This window comes from Gorilla gorilla, chromosome 15 (assembly GCF_029281585.2).
Source record: "Gorilla gorilla gorilla isolate KB3781 chromosome 15, NHGRI_mGorGor1-v2.1_pri, whole genome shotgun sequence".
NCBI lineage: Eukaryota > Metazoa > Chordata > Mammalia > Primates > Hominidae > Gorilla > Gorilla gorilla.
The window spans coordinates 88,374,056-88,392,768 of NC_073239.2; the positions used below are offsets into that span (position 1 = coordinate 88,374,056).

Genomic DNA, 18,713 nt, shown 5'->3' on the forward strand with positions numbered 1-18,713 from the left:
AGGTGCCCAAACCCTCCACGCCCCCCAGTTTTTTTTATTTTTGGAGTGATGGGGTTTCACCATGTTACGCAGGCTGGTCTTGAATCCTGGGCTCAAGCAGTTTTCCCCACTCACCCTCTCAAAGTGCTGGGATTACGGGTGTGAGCTATTGCACCTGGCGAAAGTAGTTATTGAAGAACTACTTGGGCAGATGGGAGGTCTTGTTTTACTGCTATGTTTGTGAACAATACAAATTCAATTATTTTTGTGTATGTGACTTCTAGAGAAACAATTAAATTGATTAACCAGAGTGACTGAGGAGACTTTCATTATGTTTCTCCAAGGACATAATGTTGAAGAACAAAAAAAGTATTTTGACAAAGTATCATCACCAAAGTATGCCTCATCAGAATATATAGCACAGGCTGGAAACTTGGATTATTGTTTCTTACCTAAAAGCAGTCAGTGGAACAAAGGTTATGTATGTTCTGTTAGCAGTGAAGCTGATACTATAAAGTCTGTATGATTTTATTCAAATGGATTAAGAAAATTAACGTGTGTTTATATTTGGAAAACGTCAGATATTTTATGAATAAATTTTAATTCAGCAAATATTTGTTTTTATTACTCCTTAAAGGATAGATTCAGCATTTTGTTTGTTTTTTAATATTATGAAGGAACTTTATACTCCTGATCACTGATAACGTGGGCAGGCCAGCCCAAAGGGACTCCGTGGTTCAGTCTTTACCATGCAGTAGCACAGGGGCTTTTGCTTTTAAACATGAGTTCTCTGATTGGGTAGTGCGTGTGTGAGTATTGAAAAATCTCTACAATTGAGGCTTTGAAAGGTTATCAGTTTTACACCTTCTTGTCCTATTCAGATGACTTTAATTTTTGTTCCGTTTTATTTTGTTTTGCCTTCTTGTAACAGTTAGAATCTTCATTGGATTGTTGAATAGAAATGGTGACAGTGGATGTCCTTGTTTTGTTCCTGATGTTAGAGGGAAAGCTTTCAGTCTTTTACTGTTGGTATGATGTTCGTTCAGGCTGAGGAAGTTCCCTTATGTTCCTAGTTTACTAAGGCTTTTTTTCTTTTTCTTTTTAAATCATTAGTGGTGTTGAATTAAATTTTTCAAGTGCTTTGTCTGTATATATTGATATAATCATGTGGCTTTTTGTCCTTTATTAATATGTTGTATTAAATTAATTGACTTTTGGAGGTTATAATAATTGATTTTTGGATGTTAAACCATACTTGCTAAGATGAATCCCATTTGGTCATAGTATCTAATTGAGATTTTCTTTTCTTTTTATTTTTTATTTTTTTTTTGAGACAGGGTCTTACTGTGTCACCCAGGCTGGAGTGCAGTGATATGATCTTGGCTTATTGTAGCCTCATCCTTCTAGGATCAAGCGATCCTCCCACTTCAGCCTCAATAGTAGCTGGGACTATAGGCACACGCAACCTCATCCAGCTAATTTTTAGTAGAGATGGGACCTTACTATGTTGCCCAGGCTGGTTACTCCTGCCTCAGCCTCCCTAGTAGCTGGGACTACAGGCGTGCACCACCTTGCCTGGCTACTTTTTGTATTTTTAATAGAGACAGGGTTTCACCATGTTTAGTCAGGCTGGTCTCAAACTCCTGACCCCGTGATCCACCTGCCTTGGCCTTCCAAAGTGCTGGGATTACAGGCGTGAGCCACTGCGCCTGGCTCAGGCTGGTCTTGAACTCTCGGACTCAATTGATCCTCCCACCTTGGCCTCCTAGAAGTGCTAGGATTACAGGTGGGAGCCACTGCACCCAGATGGAGGATTTTTTAATTGAGAATTTTTGTTTGTAAATTCCTGGGGAATATTGGTTCATTGTTTTCTTATTTTGTAATGCTCTTGTCTGGCTTTAGTATTGTGGTAATATAGAATGAGCTGGGAAGTGTTGTCTCTCTGTTTTCTAGAAGAGTTCGTGAAGAATTGGCATTGTTTCTTTATGTATCTGATAGAATTCCATGGTGAAGCCATCTAGTCTTGGTATTTTCTTTGTGGGAAGATTTTTAATTAGTAATTCAATTTCTTGTTTTAGGTATATTGAGATTTTCTGTTTCTTCTTGAGTTGGTATTGGTTATTTATGTCTTTCTAGGAATTTGTCCATTTAATCTAATTTGTCTAATTTGATGGCATACTGTTTTTATATTTTCTTTTTATATATTTAAAATATATTTATATTTTATACTGTAGGGTCAATAGTGATGCTCCCTCATTTATTCCTGATTTTGGTAATTTTGGGGGGGATAATTTTCTTTTTTTCTTGGTCAATCTAAATAAAGCTTTGTCTGTTTTATTTACTTTTTCAGAGAACCAGCTTTTGGTTTTATTGACTTTTCTCTTACTGTTTTTCTATTTTCAGTTTCATTGGGTTTTGCTCTAAACTTTAACTTCTTTGTTTCGGCTTGCTTGGGGTTACTTTACTGTTTAGTTTCTTAAAGTGAAGACGATTGAGATCTTTCTTATTTTCTAAAATAGGTTTAAGTTTAAAGCTATAAAATTCTCGGCTGTGAGCAGTGTTTCACACCTGTAATCCCAGCACTTTGAGAGGCCAAGGTGGGAGGATCATTTGAGGCCAGGAGTTCAAGACCAGCCTGGGTAACATAGTGAGACTCCATCTCTACAAAAAAAAAAAAGAAAAAAAGAATCAGTTGGGTTTAATGGCATGTGCCTGTGGTCCCATCTACTTGGGAGGCTGAGTTGGGAGGATTGCTTGAGACTGCTGTAGTTAGCCATGATCTTGCTGCTGCACTCTAGCCTGCAAGATCCTATCTCAAAAAAAAAAAAGCTCTAAAATTGTCTTTAGCCACAGCTTTAGCTGCATCCCATAAATTTTGACATGTTGTATTTTTGTTTTTATTCAGTTTAAGGTATTTTAAAATTTTGAGCTGGGTGTGGTGGCATATGCATATGGTCCCAGCTACTCAAGAAGCTGAAGCAGGAGGATCACTTGCACCAAGGAGTTCAAGGCCAGTCTGGGCAACATAGCGAGGCTCCATGTCTAAAAATAAAAATTATATTAATGATGATAATAAATATATTTCTTAATTTTGCTTGTGATTTTTTTTTTCTTTGACCCGTGGGTTGTTTGGATGTTATTGTTTGATTTTCAAGTATTTGGAGATTTCTCAAATTTCTTTTGATTGTAGATTTTAATTCTTTGTGATCAGCAAACATATATTATTTCAATCCTTCTAAATTTGAGACTTGTTTTGTGACATTGCAAATGGTCTAACCTGGACCTTAAAAAGAATGTGTATTCTGCTGTTGTTGGATGAAGTTTTCTATAGATGTCAGTTAAGTCAGTATGGTTAATTATACTGTCTAGTGTTTATACCCTTGCTGATGTTTTGTCTGGTTATTCTGTCAATTATTTAGAGTGGGGTTTTGAAGTCTTCAATTATTGATGAATTGTCTCCTTTCAGTTCTGTTTCATTTGTTTTGGTGCTCTGTTGTTAGGTTGCATGTAGGTTTTTAATTATTATATTTCACTGATGACCCTTTTATCATTATAAATTGTCCCTCTTTTTCTCCAGTAATGTTTTTATCTTAAACTAAAAAGAGAATCCTTTAAAAATGATCCTGGGCTGAGCACGGTGGCTCACGCCTGTAATCCCAGCACTTTGGGAGGCCGAGGCAGGAGGATCATGAGGTCAGGGGATTGAGACCATCCTGGCCAACATGATGAAACCCCACCTCTACTAAAAATACAGAAATTAGCAGGGCATGGTGGCGCATGTCTGTAATCCCAGCTACTTGGGAGGCTGAGGCAGGAGAATCACTTGAACCCAGGAGGCAGAGGTTGCAGTGAGCTGAGATCACACCACTGCACTCCAGCCTGGGTGACAAGAGCAAAACTCCATCTCAAAAAACAAACAAACAAAAAAACAAAAAAAAAGATCCTACAGTTTTATTTATTTTTATTACAATGGGGTCTTGCTATATTGCCCAGGCTGGTCTTGAACTCCTAGACTCAAGGGATCCTTCTTCATTGGCCTCCCAGAATGCTGGGGATTACAGATGTGAGCCACCACACCTGGCCCATACCATTCTAAATGATCATACACATATACAATTCCAGGAATTTAAACACATGTATGGATTTTTGTGACTTTCATTATAATAAAGATTCAGAAGAGTTTTGTAACCCCCTAAAACTCCCTCATGCTACCCCTTTATAGTCACCTCTTTGCCTACCTATAATCTCTGGCAACCACTGATCTGCCATCCATTCCTGTAGTTTTTTTCTTTTAAAGAATGTCACTTAACTTAATAAATTGGGATGTTATATAAGTGGAGCCATACAGTATATAATCTTCCAAGACTAGCTGCTTTCACTAAGCTTGCCTTTGAGATTCATCCAAGCTGTTGCATGTATCAGTAGTTCCTTTTTATTTCAGGATACTCCATTGTGTGGATATACCAATTTGCTTATACAATCACCTGTTGAAGGACACTTGAGTTGTTGCCAGTTTTGAGTGATTGTGAATAGAGCTGTTATAAACATTTGTGTCCAGATTTTTCTGTTAATGTAAGCTTTCATTTCTCTAGGATAGATGCCCAGGTGCATGATTTCTGAGTCATAGGGTAAGTGCTTTATGAGAAACTGCCAAACCACTTTCATGAGTGACTGTATCATTTTTCGTTCTCACCAGCAATGTTGGAGAGTTCTCATTTCCCATTCTTGCCACTACATGATATTGCCAGCATTTTAAATTTTGGCCATTTTAATAGGTGTGAGTGGGATCTTCTTATGACTTTAATTTGCATCTCCCTAATGGCTAATGGTGGTTTCAGACATCTTTCATGTATTTGCCATCTTTATACCTCTTTGGTGGAGTGTCCTCTTTAAGCTTTAAATTTCCTATGTTAACCTTTTCTGAGAAATCTTATTTTAGGTACGCTTAAAAATACAATCTTTTCTTGATAACAAAGTCATTGTATGAACTGTAATTTTCATATGGGTTTGAAATTACAGGGAAGCTAGCAATGACTATTGAGTGGTGTAAGGCTGCTTATGTCTCTTTCAGGCATTCCTTTTCTGCTGTTAGTATGCCTGATTCTGGCAGTGCTTCCACTTCCATTCGGTTTTTGGTTTACTGCTTTTATGAAATGATCATGAATAAGGCTGTAAGAATCATGTTTGAAAAAAAATAGTGAAGTGCTTCTCAGTAAATTCCCCAAGAGCTCTTCTCTAAGGAAAGTACATAAACTCTGTAACATCTGTTTTAGTGCTCCTCCAAACTGGGGGCCCTGAAATTCATCTGAGGAGTCTGTGAGTGTGAATCTGTGTGTGCAGTGAGCACTGTCTATGAGCTGAATAAACAGTATTCCGTGCAGTACATATTCTACTATTTTCAGAATTATATGGATGCTGTTGAACAATCTTGAGTTTGGGTAGTTTTTGTTTTTTCTTTATGTAATTTACCTACCAACTCTTTTGCTGCTTTTTGTAGTCTGTGATGTGGTGAGTAGAATTTTTCAGATGGAGCTTTCTTGATAAGTGAGGTATTGCTGTTTGTGACTAGTAAGGACAGGATGAAGTAGGCTTTTTGTTTGTGCTGTTTAACCATAGGTTATCAAATGTTCTTTACAAGGCTTATATTAATTTATTAATTTTTGATGATGTAGTATTGCATACTTTTGCTGAAAAGCATTTTGGGAAAATTAGGATACTTCAGATTCTTCAAATGATAGGGTTTATATGATTTGTCATTAACACTAACCTAAGAAGTGACAAGAAAAAGTATATTCCTCAAGTTGTTATTGCATAAAAGAAACATTTAAATCATGGTTTGCAGGGTTGATTCTTTCCCATATTCATCAAGTCATTTCGATGCTTTTATTATAAATGAAACTTGATTAGTAGATTGTTAGTTTAATCAAAGATTATAAAAATAGAAAAGGAGGTGGCACGTGCCTGTAGCTACCTGGTAGGGTGAGGTGGGAGGATCACCTGAGCCTGCGGAGGTTGAGGCTGTAGTGGGCTATGATCGTGTCACTGCATTCCAGCCTGGATGACACAGTGAGACCCTGTCTCAAAAATATGTATATATCTATACAGAGAGAGAAAAGGAAACTCTTCCTATGTATGTAATTTATATAAGCACAACATCTGCTTGCGTATTGTTGACCAGATTTTTTCTCAAGTTTTTAAAGTACTTTGCTGCTTTGCATGCCTCATCCTGTCAAGCAAGTTCTTGTTTAAGGAATATGTAATTGTATCATAATATGGTAATTTGTTATGCAAATATCATATCTTAAATTATCAATCTAACAGCTTTATTTTCCTCAGTTATTTTTGGTTCTCATTTCAGGATGTGAAATAGGATAGCAATAGAAATTAGCAAAAGGAAAAAAAGGTGATTGATGTGCTAAATAATCATTGCCCTAATTTTAGTTATGAGATATTCAGGGGTGTAATTTGTTTTTGGGGGGGCTTTTTTGGTTTGTTTTGTATCACATTACTTAGATTCTCAGTTTCTTCATGATATTAAAGCAAAACCTGTCTTTAAGAGCCACTGTGCAAAATTGTTTGAATGAGAATAGAAATTTAAAATCGTTTAATTGAGAAGGAGGTCATTGATATGTGTCCCACCAGAAACCAGAGATTCAGTTCCTAACCATTTTTCACTAAAATAAGCCCTAAGGTTCTTTTTTATTGAACAATTATACCAAATTTGTTAGAAATTAAAATCTTTGCATAAACTTCTTTAAAATATCTATTATAAACATGCTAATATTAGTTGAATTAGTCTAAACATTCCTTTTTTTGACATTTGGACGTAGTGTTTGAGTGTCATTGAGATTAACTAGATAAAGGAAGACATTGATAAGTTGAACATTAAAATTAAGAATTTCTCTTCAACAAAATAAAAATTAAGAGCAAAAAGGCAAGCTACAGAGTGGGAGGAAATACTTGCAGCACATACATCCAACAGAGCACTCATAACCACAATACATAAAGAGCTACAAATCAATAAAAGTGTGACATTCCCTCCCTCTTGCCTTCCCCCAGCCAAAGATCTAAGACTTGAAGAAGCAATTCACAAAAGAAGATGCTCATTTGGACAATAAAATAAGCCTCTTAAAAGGCCCTCAAAATCATATGGTGGAAGCGCAAATTAAAGCCACAGTTGTATTATTATATTCTCACCAGTAGAACAAATGAAAAAGATAACCCCAAGTGTAGAGCAATTGGACAGCTCTGCTCGTGGAAGTATAAATTGCAACTTATACACCCTGCTAGTGGGAGTAAAATTGCTAGAACTTTTGACCCAGCAGTTCCACTACCAGGTGTACAGATGCAATGGAAACACACATATCTGTGCCCCAAAGAATATGCCAAAAGTGTTTATAGCAGCATTATTTGTGCTTGCATCAAACTAGAATAGAACAAAATGTTCATCAAAAGTTAGAAGGGGGCAGGGTGCAGTGGCTCACTCTTGTAATCCCAGCACTTTGGGAGGCCAAGGCGGGCGGGTCACCTGAGATCGGGAGTTTGACACCAGCCTGACCAACATGGAGAAACCCCATCTCTACTAAAAATACAAAATTAGCCGGGCATGGTGGCGCATGCTTATAATCTCAGCTACTCAGGAGGCTGAGGTAGCAGAATTGCTTAAACCCGGGAGGCAGAGGTTGCGGTGACCCGAGATTGTGCCATTGCACTCCATCCTGGGCAACAAGAGCGAAACTCCGCCTCCAAAAACAACGAAACAAAACAAAAACATTAAAAGGTGCCGAGTGCAGCGGCTCAGGCCTGTAATCCCAGTACTTTGGGAGGCCAAGGCGAGAGGATTGCTTCAGCTCAGGAGTTTGAACCAGCCTGGGGAATATAGTTAGACGTCATCTCTATAAAAAATTTTAAAAATTAGCTGGGTGCAGTGGTGTGCACCTGTGGTCCCAGCTACTTGGGGGGCTGAGGTGGGAGGATTGCTTGAGCCCAGGAGTCGAGGCTACAGTGAGCCATGTTCAAGCCGCTGCACTCCAGCCTGGGTGACAGAGCGAGACCCTGTCTCAAAAATAAATAAATAAATAAAAATAAATATATATGAAGAAAAAAGATAAATGGTGAAATCCTCTGTAGTATTTTGCTTTCCATAGCAACAAAGATGAAGTTCACAATGTGAAACAAAAGAAGACATAAGAAAGTGTACATATTCTCTCACCCCATTTAAATAAATTGCTTTTCCCATGTTGTAAAGTGACCATACAAAAACAGGCAGAACTAATCTGTGGTGCTGGAAGTCATAATGGTTGTTAGCATTGGAGGTTACTGAGGACTTATGAGGGTGGCTTCTGAGGTGTTGGTAATGTTCTCTTTCCTGATCGAGTAGTAGTTACAGTGGTCGGTTCAGTTTCTGAAAGTTCTAAAAGATGTACATGTAGAATTTGTACATTTCAGTTTTTATAAAAGCTTCATTAAAAAATTAATTGAAGTCTGGGCACAGTGGCCTCATGCCTGTAATCCCAGCACATTGGCAGGCCAAGGTGGGAGGATTGCTTGATTTCCGGGAGTTTGAGACCAGCCTGGGTCTCAAACTGTGGCGAAACCCCGTCTCTACAAAATAAATAAATAAATAAATAATACAAAAATTAGCTGAGCATGTTGGCATGTGCCTATAGTCCCAACTGTTCGGGAGGCCGTGGTGGGAGGGCCACTTGAACCCGGGAAGTAGAGGCTGCAGTGAGCTGCCAGTACACTCTACCCTGGGTGACATAGTAAGACCCTGTTTCCAAAAAAAAAAAAAAAAAAAAAAATCTTCATTGAACATAGCTTTTTTTTTCTTCTTCTTCTGTGTGTCATATTGTAGCCTGGTATGCTAACAAGTAATTAGAATTCTTCAGTATTAGCCATGATTGTTCTTAAAAACCATTTTACCTTCATGGACTGATGCTTTTATTTGGCTATTTTGGTTTTACTATCATGAGAGCCTTTGAGATACTTGAAAAAAAAAAATATATATATATATATATATTTGAGACAGAGTCTCGCTGTGTTGCCAGGCTGGAGTGTAACCTCCGCCTCCAGGGTTTAAGTGATTCTCATGCCTCAGCCTCCCGAGTAGCTGAGACTACAGGCACATGCTACCACGCTTGGCAATTTTTTTTTTTTTTTTGTATTTTTAGTAGAGACAGGGTCTCACTATGTTGGCCAGGCTGGTTTCAAACTCCTGGCCTCAAGTGATCCACCCGGCTCAACCTCCCAAAGTGCTGGGATTACAGGCATGAGCCACCATGCCCAGCCTAGAATCTTGAGTTATTTTAAAGGCCCAGAAACAAAAATTTTTGGCTATTAGGGTAGAGTATATTAAATATGAAAACTTGTCAACATTTAAAACATGTTGCAGATAACTAAAATAAAATACTCTTATTCCTAGTGACCCATTTAATCCAGAGAGACTATTTTTCACCTACATTAGTGCAAATGTAGTTATGGTTTAATATACTTCTCAGTTTTATCATCCTTGTGTTCTCATAAGACTCCTCTAACACCGTGTTCTGCCACATGTTAATGAAGTTCTTTATGTTTCTTTCCCTGTTATACTCTGATTTTCTTAAGGACAGGAGCTGCTTTTTTAATTTCTCCTAGCATAGTGCATTGCTTATATTAAATAATCAGAAAATATTATCTCCATATTTTATAAAAGACTTAGTAAAAAAATTCCAGAAGTTTTGAATTCTTATGCATGTCCCCCCTTGCTGTAGGACAGTTAGTTGCAATTCTTCTATGATGTAAGATGAAATTTTGTAGTCATCATGTCCCTGACCTCTATTGAAAAAATGTGCTTGATATATGTTAGCATGATGAACTTTGTATGTCTGAGTTTAGCTTCAAATGGTGTAGATAGTATTATTTTAAAATGGGAAGATCTGGAGTTCTTATATCTAATAATATAGCTCATTTTATCCTAAGAACAATGCATGTGAAAGTAAATTACAAGGTTATACAACTAGAAGGTCATGATGGAATTTTCTGGCATGTTACCTGTTTTTGTTTTGATGCTGAACCCGTGTGTATATTCAGTCACTTTTAAATGTTCTCTGAGTAAACTGCTGTCCTCAATAAGCTGATTATGCTGAAGAAACATTTTAAGATGCTGATTTCATTGACTTGATCATCCTTTATATTTCCAACAGTATAGGCAGAAGTAGTAGAATACATTTATTGGTTGGCAAATTCAGTTTCCTTATTTGTAAAACATTTAAAAATTTGTAGTGCATCCAGTTCAGAGTGGCTAATTGTGATTATGGTAATTGCCAAAGGTGCTTGATGCTGTAAATGTTTCACATATTTTTCTTTAATGTTTCTAGACAACCCATTTGTTGAGATTAAAACACCAAAAAAATCGTCACTAAGATTGTTAATATGTATGTATATATTTATTTACTTTTGTAAACTATGTTGGAATAATTTTATATTTACAGAAAAGTTGCAAATGTGTTAATATGTATTAAATTGCCCTGAGTGATAGTTACTTATCTAGTATTTCTCTTAAAAGTTTAATATTTTTATTTTTTTTGAGACAGGGTCCCGGTCTTGTTACCCAGACTAGAGTGCAGTGGTACAGTATTGGCTCACTGCAACCTCTGCCTCTTGGGTTCAAGCGATTCTTGTGCCTCAGCCTCCCAAGTAGCTGGGATTACAGGTGTGTGCCACCAGGCGTGGCTACTTTTCTGTATTTTTTGTAGAGACAGGGTTTTGCCATGTTGTCCAGGCTGGTCTCAAACTCCTGGCCTCAAGCGATCTATCTGCCTTGGCCTCCCAAAGTGCTGGGATTACAGGTATGAGCCATCGCGCCCAGTCCTAAAAGTTTAATATTTTTAATAAAAATATTCTTGTCTCTGATCTTTGTTCAATAAAAAAAAATTTTAAAGTTTTTGTGTTTAAATGAAAGTATGCTGTTTTCATTATCCTTTTTCCTTAAATGTCATTTTTCCTGTGCTGTAACATGACCGTTACTCACATGGAGTGCTGTGAAATGTGTATATGTAAGATTTATGTTCTGCATTTATGAGCATGAATAAATGTTACTGAATCAGGACCATGGGGATCATTTAGTTATAGAATCAGAAATCTGGTGAAATGTTCACAGTTTCCTATTTTTATAAAACAGAGTAGTTTAAAACTGCATATGCCAGCTTTCCTCTCTCTATTCTCTACCTCCTTTTCTGTTGTAGTTATATAGTAACACGTGAGGGCAGTTTGTAAGGACCAAAAGATACCATATTTTTAAAAATAAAAGATACCTTCTATTGTAAGGCACACCATTATCTTACGTATTATTAAGGAAAAAAATGCTCTGTGAGGAATTGAGTTGAATCTGGGAAAATTTTTAAAAAAGAAAAAAATGCAGCCTTCTAAACTATGGCACATTGCTAAGGTGCCAGGAAATATAAGATGCGTACTGATTTCAGTGATGTTGAAGTGAAGAAAAATGTGAATTTTAGATCCATTCCAAACATTCCTTGCTCTAACAAAATTATTTTATTTGGGGTTTAACTTGGGACTTCTACCTTTTTTAGAAGTCAGTAGAGAATCATTCATTTGAACTCTGGCTTGCTTTTTGCTAAAATGCTGTTGGAGATGTGTTCTAATCAGTATGTCTGATTTTAAGAAGATATGAAAATTTTTAATGAAGGATCACTTTTGTAGACAAATTTGAGTGCTTTTTGGGAGCAATGAAAAGCCATGTTGTGCTTCATGTAACCTGAGTTCTTGTGTTATGTGGCCTCCAAGAGCCATTTTGTAGTTTTCATTCTCCTTTGCATTTTCATTGTTTCTCTTTACTGACCATTCACTTTCCTTAATATTTTGTAGTTTAAAAAACTTTTCTCAGCCTTGATTCTTTTCCAAACTATCACCGTTCTTTCATTCTTTGCCCAGGTGATCAACAATTTATTTCCCCGCATTGCCTGGGTCACTCACAGATACTTCCCCACCTCATTTATTTAATAAGCAGTTCTCTGTGTAAGATCTGTGTCTCTACCATTTTGCTGAAATGCCTCTCTCTTAGGTCCTTAGTAGCTTTCTAAGTTTCTGAAGCTGGTGACCTCTTTTTATTTCATTTGTCAAAACTTACCGTTACTGCTGTCTAACATTGGGATCTCACAGCTCTCTCTTTCCTCTTTTTTTTTTTTTTTAGCACTGTCGCTATAGTTTTTTGTCTCTGTGCCAATCTTTTTATCCCATGATGCCTAGATTTTGTTTCATCTACTTTATTATTAAAATAATATTGAAAAATAAAATGCTCCATAAATGTATCACTCCAATATAATACTTATTTGAACTTTGAGTTTTTCCATCTTTGTCTTGGCCTAGCTTTTCATTCTTTACCTACTGTACTTTTAATCTTGGTATATATTCAAGTTGAGCATCTCTAATCCCAAAATCGGAAATTTGAAGTGCTTTAAAATTTAAAACTTTTTGAGCACCAACATGATGCCACATGTGGAAATTTCCACACCTGACCTGATGTGACAGTTTGCACTTCATTGATGTTTCGGTGTACACAAACTTTGTTTTGTGCACAAAATTATTGAAAATATTGTATGAAATTACCTTCAGGCTATGTGTATAAGGTGTATATGAAACATAAATGAATTTTCATGTTTAAACTTGGGTCCCATCCTTAAGATATCTCATTATGGATATGCAAATATTCCCCCCTCCCCCCCCAAAATATCCCCACGAAAATGTAAATTCTGAAATGCTTCTGGTCCCAAGCATTTTGGATAAGGGGTACTCATCCTGTATTCTATTTTCCACCGTAACATGGTATCAGTTATTTTTCCAGGTTTGCACACATTGTCCCATTATTGTCACATGAGAGAACAAAAAATTATAGTTTATAGTTTTGTTGCACCATAATTTTCTATGTATGTCTATTGTTGGATAATTGACTTGTTTCCAGATTATTTGTGTTTTGCTTCAAAAACATTGTAGTAGAATGTATATTTGTTCCTATAACCTTTTGCTTCTGTTGTATTATTTACATAAGATCCTTTTCTGGGAGTGCCATTAATTACTTGTCCAAGCAAATACATATATATATATTTTTGGAGACAGAGTTTTGCTCTTTTTGCCTAGGATGGAGTGCAGTGGCGTGATCTCGGCTCACTGCGACCTCTGCCTCACAAGTTCAAGTGATTCTCGTGCCTCAGCCTCCCAAGTAGCTGGGATTACAGGGGCGTGCCACCACACCTGGCTAATTTTTGTACTTTTAGTAGAGACGGTGTTTCACCATGTTGGCCAGGCAGGTCTCGAACTCTTGACCTCAGGCGATCCACCCGCCTCGACCTCCCAAAGTGCTGGGATTACAGGTGTGAGCCACCGTGCTGGGCCAAATGTACAAAATGTTATTTTGCTAATTTAGTAGTTGTACAATGATGGTACTTCATTTTTGCTTTAATGTTTCTTTTTTTGATTGTTAATAAGGGTATTTTTACATGTTTAATATGGAATTTATATTTCTCTATGAATTCTCTCCATATTATTATCTCAAATTTATCTATTTTGTAATCTTTTTTTTTTTCCTTTTTTTCCCTCTTTGACACAGGGTCTCGTCTTGTTGCCCAGGGTGGTCTGGAACTCCTGGGCTCAAGCGTTCCACCCACCTCTGCCTCCCACAGTGCTGGGATTACAGGCGTGAGCTACCTTGCCTGGCCTGTTTTGTAGTCTAATGCAAAAGGCATAGCAGAGATACCTATTTTATATTGTAGAATTTCTAAATTATGTTCTTTTTAAGCCAAATGTGCAGAGATATTAACGCTTATTCACAGTCTGATGGCTTTTGCAGTGTAATGCCTTAAATTCTTGCCTTCTAGGTTAAATGGGCCTTTTTGTTCTCCTCATGACATAAAAATTTAGAGGAAAACTTGGTAACTTTTTCGCTTTATTAACTGACCATTTTTGTTAATAGGACAGCACAACGTACTCTCATAGAGTGCAGCAGTTGGAGGGAAATTTTGTTGTTGATTTGTACCTAATTTTTTTTTCCCATCTGTTTGTTTCATTTGAAAGTGTTTTTAACATGTAAGATAAATTTTGTCATATGATAATTCTGGTCAATGAAAAATGTCTTCCAAGACCTTGATACAGCATTTACATTGACAGTAATTAAGACACTCATCTTTCTGTGTTAACCTTAATCAGTTGATGTGTAGTTCAGTTTCGTGGGTAGTTTAGACTTGAATTTGGTTGTTAAGTAGATTACTTTACAGTGGACCATGATCTCTTTCTATGGCTGGAGTGTCACAACTGAATGAATTTTTGCTGTAATCTGTGCACCATCAATTTAACTCATTTTGAAATCTGTCTTGACCATCTTACTCCTTGTACTTCCTTTCCCTTACTGTTACTTACTTACCTTTCAGTTTCTCATACTGACTTGAATTATGGTTATTTCCTAAAGTTCCTTCATTATTGCCATTTCCTTTTAATATATTCTTTTTTTGTGAACTCAGTCTTCTTTCATTTTAACATATGTCAAGCTCCCCTAAAGCTATAACTCTAGCCCTGTCAGCCTTCTCTTACCAGCCAGAGGTCTGTGTTTTCAGCTCCTCTCTTGACTCCATCATTCTGCAGCAGACTCACAAACTTAAGTGCCTGCAGGGGCCTGGCAAACAATGGCAATGAGTAAAAGCAGGCCTTGGGATAAGAGAAAATATTTTTCTACTGTAAGAAAAAAAGAGGGCAAGTGGGACGATAGAGGGTAACCGGCATAAGCTCAAAGTGAGGAAGACAGTCTTGGGGACTGTGGAGAGGAGGAGAATGCCTGTTTCATGCTGGCCATTTGGCTCCAGCCACCATTGCTGTTTGGGAATGTGGCCTCAAAGCTATCAGATCTACCAGTTTTTCAAGAGAAGCTATTAATCTGTATTTTCATTTTAAATACATGATTTTAAAAAATGGAATTGAATTTCTGTAAAACACTCCATGGGTCAAGGAAAATATGCTAATGGACAAAGTTCTATATACAGGCTCTTAATTTGTAATCTCCTCCAGTAAAGGTGGCACTTTAAGTTTGGTATGTTACTAACTATCCCTCCCCATTTTTCTCTTGTTTCTTTGTTCATATAATAGACCATCCATTCAGCTTCTTAACACCTCCTCACCTCATTACTTCTTTATTTGGAAAAGGGATCTGGGTCATGGGAAAGGCTTTTTCTAATTTAAAGGAAGTTTGTACATGTTTATAAGCCGAAGAGAAGCCAAAGAAGTGATTTTGGAAAGACAGAAGATATTAGAACATGGTATGTCCACTGGGGATGGCATCTAGGGTAGAGAAGCCAGCCACAGACTTCCAGGAGCTGATGCTGATTCACCTTGCATACTTTTATTTCCGAACAAATATGTTTTAACCAAAAAGTTTTCTTTTTTCTTTTTATGCATATCGTGTTTCCTTGAATTTCTTGAGGGAATTTATTATACTTTAAAAAACATAGTCTTTGTTTTTTGTATGAATTTTTTTTAGGTATTCTTGAGTTCAGTACTCCTTTTCATGTTGCTGGTTTTCATGAGATGAGTAGCGATTGTCATAGATTTATTTGTAGTAAGTGGTAGAACTAAAAAGTTGAATTCAGCTTTGCTGTAAAGACTCTTATTCACCTGGTAGTGCATGTAGACTGTTATTACAGAAGCCATGGTGAGTGTACCCTGTTGGGTAGTGTAGATTTTCCCATAAGATGTGTGGGTTTTAATTCCCTGGCTCACCATCCAAGGCCTGCTGCTTCTCCCAGAATCGGCTGACATGGTTAGTTATTCCTGGATTCTGCTAGGAAAATTTATTTGAAGGTCCATCCTCTTACTTGTAACGAGTTACAGTTCTCTTGGCCCTATGGGGTTTGTCCTCATGCTGTTTCCATATGCTTTCTGTTTCTCAGAATTTTTCACTGGTCTGGTCTGCTGATATCATCTGTATTGGGATTTCCTGTACTTCACGAATTTGTGTTTTTATTTTCTTATTAAGTTGAGATAGGATGGAAAAAAGGTAAATTTTTAGGTTGTATTTAAAAACAAAATCTTTCAACAAATTTGAACATCTAATTGGTTTCTATTAGTCATTCATGAACTGGGAAGCATACGTCTACAAATTTGGAGCTCCATTGTGCATGGCACAACAATTGTTTTTTTGTAAGGTAGCATGAGCAAGATCAAGGAAACAAGCTGGGCACGGTGGCTCACGCCTATAATCCCAGCGCTTTGGGAGGCTGAGGCCAGTGGATTGCCTGAGGTCAGGAGTTCTAGACCAGCCTGCCCAACATAGTGAAACCCTGTCTCTACTAATAATACAAAAAATTAGCTGGGTGTGGTGGCAGGTGCCTGTAATCCCAGCTACTAGGGAGGCTGAGGCAGGAGAATTGCTTGAACCCGGGAGGCGGAGGTTGCAGTGAGCTGAGATCACGCCATTGCACTCCAGCCTGGGCAACAAGAGTGAAACTCCATCTCAAAAAGAAAAAAAAAAAGAAAGAAAAAAGAAAGAAAGCTCAAAGCTCAAGCAAACAGTACAATATAAAAGAGCAGATTTGTTAACATCAGGTTATTTCTGGTTACTTTTCTTGTAAGGGTTAAAGCAGAAGAGACAGGAACTTCCGTATCATGCCAGTTCCGGTTGACTGGGCTCTTCTGGATTGGTTTCTGTGAATCTCCTGGGTTTTTTTTGGAAACACTGGCCTGTTTGGGATTTGTCTGTTAATAAAGTTTCAACTTGACACAAGTGCCCCCACTTTGATCTGGCCTGCTGGAGCCTAATGCAGAAGCTCAGTTCAAAACAGTGGCCTCCTGTAAATTTTATTTAACAGTTCTTGGCAACTTTGAACCAAAAATCTTTTCTCTTTATACAGCTTGCTTTTTTATTTCTGCTCATGCTAGTTCCCCTTAATCCCCCCCACCTTTTTTTTTTTTTTTGTGAGATGGAGTTTCACTCTTGTTGCCCAGGTTGGAGTACAGTGGCACGATCTTGGCTCATGGCAACCTCTGCCTCCCAGGTTCAAGCAATTCTCCTGCTTCAGCCTCCCAAGTAGCTGGAATTACAGGTGCCCACCACCACGCCCAGCTAATTTTTTGTATTTTTAGTAGAGATGGGGTTTCATTATGTTGGCTGGGCTGGTCTCGAACTCATGACCTCGGGTGATCCACCCAGGTTGGCCTCCCAAAATGCTGGGATTACAGGTGCGAGCCACCACGCCTGGCCTAATCCCCTTTCTTTATGTACAAATCTCAAACATAATATACCATTTACATATTGTCTGTGACATTGCTCATAAGATTATCTGGCATAGAATGTTTTTGCCCTATTGTTTTGCCTGGGAATTATTGCCAGGGGTGCATATAGCTCAGTAACTCAAATCAGTGCCCAGTACCACTTCATAGCTGTGTCACCTTTGTGAATTGTGTATTTAGCTCCTCCATCCCTCCTGAGAATTATAGATAATAATAGTATGTGCCAGTTAATGTTGGTATGAACCAATCGATGAGACAGTCAAAGTAAAAAACGTCTGGGACATAGTCCTGAAACATTATTAGCTTAAAATGGTTGGGTGAATAAGTACGGGCCTTGACAGCTCAGCTCAGGTGTGGCATTCCATTTCACTTTGCCTGATTTTCTTCCAGCCGTCCTCCCCTTTCCCCAGATCCCACATCAGAACTAATGTTACCCTGTCTTTCCCTGAAATGTTTTTCATACAGAGAGTTTAGTATACTTACCATTGATCTACTTTTCTTTTAGTTAGTTGGGGATTATTTCGGTCATTATGTATGATCTTTCAGTAAACAAGGAATGCCTTTGTTCCCCAGGTGAATTGAATTAAAGTGCCTTTTTCCTTGTATGACTTCAAATTTAAAAACCTTTAAAACTCACAGTGTTTCCCATGTTGCCTAGTGTGACATAAGAAGTATATGTTTAGTCTCTGACCTGGGTTCCTGGCACAGATCTAAAACTTCTAAAACTTCTTGACTGATAGGGTATGATAGGAGCATTTTCAGCCCCCCTCCCCTGCCTTTCCTTTTGAGACAGGGTCTCACTGTTGCCCAGGCTGTAGTAGAGTGGTGTGAACACAGCTCACTGCTGCCTCTACCTTCTGGACTCAAGCAATTCTCCTACCTCAGCCTCCCTAGTAGCTGAGACTACAGGCGTGGGCCACCATGCCTGGCTAAATTTTTTGTTTTTTTTTGCAGAGTTGGGGTCTCACTTTGTTGCCCAGGCTGATCTTGAACTCCTGGGCTCGAGCAATGTGCCCACTTTTGCATCCCAAAGTGTTGGGATTGCAGGCATGAGCCATTGCTCCTGGCAGGAGCATCTTTTGTTACAGTATTTAGTCTTAGTCCTTGGTTCCTGACACAAGAGCTTCGAAGACCCTTGACCTCTCAGGAGTGATAAGAGTGTCTTTTTGTATATTAATACGATGACTAGTGGTTGAAAACCCCTGAACCGCTTTGGAATGGGGACTGGTTTCCTGGGTAATCAATCATGTGAGTAGAGGTTTGGAACTTTCCGTCCCATCCCATTAGCTCCATGGAGGAAAGATGGGCCGGAGGTTTAGAGAGTTTTCCAGAAAACTCTTCAAAAGGATAGCCTCAGAGAGCCCCCGGGTTGGTGAACACATGTAGGTGCTGTGCCCCGAGAGGGCTTGCCTCCTCCCTTACCCCACGATATGCATCTTCCATTTGGCTGTTTCTCACTTATATCT

At 38.0% G+C, this 18,713-nt stretch overlaps 1 protein-coding gene across 32 annotated transcripts in view; it reads left to right on the forward strand.

Annotated features, from left to right (window-relative positions):
* Positions 1-18,713, forward strand: part of SIPA1L1 (signal induced proliferation associated 1 like 1) — a 415,163-nt gene that overhangs the window by 170,159 nt on the left and 226,291 nt on the right. The gene's annotated exons all lie outside the window — the stretch shown is intronic.